Here is a 6,000-nt window from a genome sequence, read left to right on the forward strand (position 1 = left end):
CTCAACAAAAATGCTCACACCACCATGGGCTGGCTGCGACAAAAACTGTTTCCCAGTAAAAAATGCTCTGGAACTAGAAGCCCAACTTCTTCTGACTGCAACCAATTTCAGCTTGTAAAAGATAACCTGGAAACTTGTAATACTGAACTGGAGGCAAGAATTCAATTTCTTGAGCTCACTCTATCCTTACACACACCAAGCCAAACAAGAATGAAGCTAGCAATAATGAAAACCACATTAACATACTTAATGGTGTACCTTCCACCTACCACTCATGTTGCTTTTCCTCCAGATGAAGATGTTTCATGTACAAGCCAAGGACTTTTAAAAGAAATACCTGGTGAGAAGTTTGATGAAACTCTACAAAAACCTGAATAACCAACCTAAAACCTTATCTCCACTTTTAGCTGACAATGAGGACATCAACATGTGTTATTGAAAAGAAATTGAAGACCGAATTAACTCTCAGACCTCTGTCTCTCGAGAAGATTATTATAGTTGAGGCCCAATGATACACCGCTACTTTGATGGATCCTACCCAGTGCTCAGGGACAAGAAACAGGGGGGAAACTTCTTAGAAGATAACCACAAAGCAATAACCGCGGACATATACGAAATTGAGGAAACTCGGGCTGAAGAAGTAAATGGAAACTCCGTAAAATAAAAACCTACCATCCAAAAACGATAAATGCAGAACAAAATCTTAAACCCCATAGAGAAGGACAAAAAAGGCAGAAATCAAGAATCTTTTTAAACTCTGCATACCACAAACGTAATAAGCAAACACTACAGGAATTGGACCAGCATTGCACACCCAAGGCAGAGAATATATTTTACTGAACCAACACTAAAAAGTGCATTCAACTCCTTCGGTTACATCTCAGCTCCAGCCCCCTTGCACAGCCTACAAATTGGACAAAGAGATGAAACTTTCATCGACTTCTTTAATAATAACATAAAAGGACTACTTAAAAAACTTAAGTAAGGCTTCTTTTTCCAACAGTTATTATGGAAATGATATAGGGAGAGTCAGCCAAACTCCCTTTAACAAAAAACTGAACCACGATATTTTACCTCAAGATGGACAAATACTAACCAAGACATAGGAGAGTCAGCAAAACTCCCTTTAGCAAAAAAACTGAACTACAACATTTTATTACAAAATGGACAAATACCCGACCAAGACATAGGGAGAGTCAGCCAAACTCCCTTTAACAAAAAACTGAACCATGATATTTTAACTCAAGATGGACAAATACCCAACCAAGACATAGGGAGAGTCAGCCAAACTCCCTTTAGCAAAAAAACTGAACTACAACATTTTATTACAAAATGGACAAATTCCCCGACCAAGACATAGGGAGAGTCAGCCAAAACTCCCTTTACCAAAAAACTGAACCACAACTCTCTATCCTACGCAACAGAAAATGAGCTACAAGAGCCCCATTAACATTATACATGGTAATGGTGCAAATCAAAGTTTTTTTAGACCTCTGCCAAAAGATAAAAGTAAAACTAAAAACAAAATAGTCTCTGTGCACAGAAACACAGGGGAGAAATTTAATGACACAAGTAAACTGACTATATTACATCAGAACATCAACTCCATGTCAAATAAAGTGAACAGACTAAACCACTTGTTAGACGAATTCCTCCCTAGTATTGTTGTGCTAACGGAGCACGGACTAAAACATGATGCTCTTGAAAATACCAAAATTCCTAACTATGAACTGGTAGGAAGTTTCTCTAGGATGCATCATCAAAAAGGAGGTGTAGCCATATATAAACACTTAAATCTGGGAAATAAAGTGGACAGGATTGATACAATTCCAGCACTAGTGAGATGATATGTGAGACCCAACTTATCAAAATCAAAGAAGGTCAAAAGAGCATCTATGTGTTGGGTGTTTATAGACCCACCATCTGGGAACTTGGATGAGGCAATCGATCACTTAACAGAGATCTTGAACACAATCCCCTTTCAACAAAGCATTATAATTGGCGACATAAACGTGGACAACCTAGTTCAAGACAGTCCCTGTTTGAAACTTAATGACGCTCTTGCACAATATGGTGTTAGGAGATTATCACTGCCACCTACCAGAGTAACCAGCACTACATCAACATCAATTGACTGTGTCTGCTCCAACATCCCTTTACCAGAAGTCACAGTAGATGTCTTGACCACAGGGCTTTCGGATCACAACGCACAGCTGTGTTCAACGAATCTGAAGAAATCACCTGTTCCCACAACTTATTCAATTAGAAGACATCTTAATAAAAATAACCTTGACAGCCTGAGTGACTACTTAAAGGGACTTAACTGGGGGATTAGTGCTTAATGCACCAGCTGTGGACACTGCTTTTAAAAAATTTTAGCCAAATACTTAACTCTGCAATGAACCTAACATGTCCTTATAAAAAAAAAACCAAAGCAAAGCGTAATGCAAGAGCTTGTCACTTTAATGATCCAGAAGCTCAAAGACTGAAGACCGAGTTTTTAGAAGCCTTAAATAGAGAAGAAACCACAGGTTGCGTAGCTGCTAAAACCCAAACAGCAGAAAAGAAAAAAGCCTATGATATGAGACTGAAATATCTAAAAAGGCAAGCAATAGTAGAACCGCATAAGCAACTCAGAAAACAGGTCAAAAGCAGTCTGGGACACAATTAATAATGAACGCCATAAGAAGAAACAGGACACTCCACTTGAATTGACAGTCAATGGCAACAAATTAAACAATCCATTCGAAATAGCTGAGAGCACCTAAATACTTATTTTACAACTATAGCTGAGATAACACTAAAAGAAGCAGGTCAAACTTCAGATATCTCAAGGAAGCCTCAATGCACCACCAATGCACCTGAATTTGTTATTCATAGCACTACACAGGCAGAAGTTAAGAAAACCATCATGGCAATGAAATCAAAGCCATCAGCAGGCATAGATGATGTCTCATCTATCTTACTTAAGCACTGTGTTGATGAAATTACACTGCCTCTGACTGATATTATGAACAAGTCCTTAGCTCAGGGTATTTTTTCCAGCTGACCTCAAGATTGCCAAAATAATCCCTATTAAGAAACAACCACAAAGCACAGAAGCTGGCCACTTTAGACCAATATCTCTTGTATCAACCATCTCCAAGATATTTGAAAAAATCGTTTTAACAAGATTAATAACCCACCTCATGGACAATAATTTGCTCAGTAAACACCAGCACGGATTTTTATCCTCTAAATCTACAACCACAGCTATCACTGACTTCTTTGAGAATGTAATTGACCAAATTGAAACTGGAAAAATAGTATCTGCTATTTTCTTGGATCTAAGTAAAGCTTTCGACACACTGGGACATAATTTTACTTCTTACTAAGCTAATGACTTTAGGAATCCAAGGTAATGCAATAAACTGGTTCAATAGTTATTTGAAGAACAGGACTCAACTAGTAGAGCTGAAATATACAGTTAAATAACACAGTTTTACCATGCTAGGTCAAAACCCCTCAATATAACAAGAGGGGTCCCTCAAGGCTCAGTACTGGGGTCCAGTATTGTATGTATTGGTAACAAATGACCTCCCAGATACCTAAAGGAGCAAGCCCCACACCACAATGTACGCTGATGACACAGCTCTTATACTTGCTGAAAAAGGCCCTAATGATTTAGATTGTCAGGCCTTCATTGCTTTCAATATGGCAAAACAATATTGTCAAGAGAACGATTCTAGCACTAAATGACAGCAAAACTAAACAAATCCTGTTTACAAGAGCTGCAAACTTAACCGAGGGGTTGCCAATGGTGGAAGTAGAGGACGAGACCAAATACCTGGGAGTGATCATTGACCAACATCTGTCCTGGACCCCTCATGTGGACATGGTGTGCAGGAAACTGAGTACTGCCCTGTATGTTGTAAAAAGAATAAGGTCTGTTGCAGATCTGTCAACGGCCAGGGTCGCTTATTTTGCCCTATTTGAGTCTGTTGTGAGGTATGGTAATGGTTTGATAATATGGGGAGGGTCAAGTATAGGAAATATGACTAAAGTCTAAAACTTCAAAAGAAAGCGGTAAAGAATATTGGCAGGTCTAAATCATCTTGACTCGTGCAGAAGTGCTTTCAAAGACCTTGGAATTCAGGACAGTGGTGGCTCTTTACATTCAACAAACCATTCTACATGTATTTAACACTGATTACAATAGACTGGGCGAAATTTCATTCATATGGAACCCGCAATGTGACAGACTTCGTCCTTACAACCTCATCGACTCACCATGACTACCAAGAAGCCATCTTATGCAGGTGCAAAATTTTACAATCTCCTACCAAGACACCTCAAAAGTATAACAAGAGAGTCAGCGTTGAAGAGGAATCTCAGTGCATGGCTTGCTGACAGGACTTTTTACTCCATCGAGGAAATTTTTTAAACTGGACATGACATTTTTATCTTGATCTATGTTTTTAAACTAGATTAAAATTTTTTACATACATATTGACACATATTCTGTACTCGATGTATATGAATAAAGTTCTCTTTGATTGATTTGATTGATTGATTGAATGCTCAGCAATGCAGACCACTGTGCAGTTATTCTTGTTGATCACCACTTCTAATTCCTCCATTTTGCACTTAATTCCTTGTATATTTATAAATAACAACTTAATATTTGCAGAATTCTTTACAATAGTACGCTCAAAAGTATCTGTGTTATTATCACATAGTGCTATTTCGTTAGCTCTTCTTCCTTGTCCCTCAAGTTTAAAGTAATTTCACTGTCTGTGGTCACTTCAGCAGGATTACTAACTAACTAACCCGTTGTGCCGCATGCTGCCGCAAATCTTGTAGACGTCGAAACATCTAAATCTTGAGAACTTTCTGCTCATATAATGTTAGTTAAGGTTTGCAGGCATTTGAATTTAGCAGTATGTGTGGGACGAAGTATATGAAATAGATAAATAGATTTAATTTTAAAAGGAGTGAAATTATTCACCAACTTATATTACAATCACATTTTCCTTTCGGTTTGAACCTTCATTAATTTATACAACAATTTTTATTTTTACTCGCATTTCTGATAAAATATCAGCTTTGAGGATTGGCCTACTACTCTTGTTTTGATGCATAATTACTATAGAATTTAAACAAAGAAATAAAAAAATAAATAAATATTGACTTTATAACAGTTTTTCATTGCTTGAAAACACGGATAAAACAACGTTTTATAAAAATGAAACCTAACTAGATCGATTTATCACCCCCAAAACCCCCACTAAATTTCATGAAAATTGTTGGAGCTGTTTCCAAGATTCCGATGGAATATGTACAAGAATTACTCGTTTAAAGATATTTGATTTTTGTAGAAACTTACATGAGTGATTGTGCTTGTTATATTATGTCTTATTGTTCAAACTAAGCTGTAAATCAATCCCAAAAATTGCTTAAGTAAACTACAAATAACTATAAAAAATTACCACTTTACCTTTATATGGAAAACGCAAAATGTATAATAAATTTTCAATAAAATCTCTTAAGAATCCTTTGTAACCTCAATACTAAATTACATATCTTTAATTAAAGCAATATTTCCTACAGTTTGGCTACCTATTCTTGATGCTCTCTAAATTTGATAGCATTGAAATTTTTCATCACATTTTTTGTTCTACACCAGATGAAATTTTTGTTTTGTACTGCTACCTTACTTTAGTTTTTGAGTAACTTGGGACCGAATTGCCTGTAAAAACTTAGGATTTCACAAATGTACTCATAATGGGTTTTCAGGTTGCTTACTTTGAACACCAAATAAAAAAGTCTGCTCTTTATTATTTATTTGTTGATATAAGGAAAGTGATCAACTTTTAGAGAAAATTGTCACAGGGAAAGACATACGTGCTATTTGACATCAGAGTCTGAACGTCAGTCAATGGAATGGTGTTACAAGACATTACCAGTAAGTCAAGGCCAGCAGGCCATCTCAGCATGTAAGGTTATGGCAACTGTTATACT

The sequence above is a fragment of the Homalodisca vitripennis genome, chromosome 2, assembly GCF_021130785.1.
Source record: "Homalodisca vitripennis isolate AUS2020 chromosome 2, UT_GWSS_2.1, whole genome shotgun sequence".
Taxonomy (NCBI): Eukaryota; Metazoa; Arthropoda; class Insecta; order Hemiptera; family Cicadellidae; genus Homalodisca; species Homalodisca vitripennis.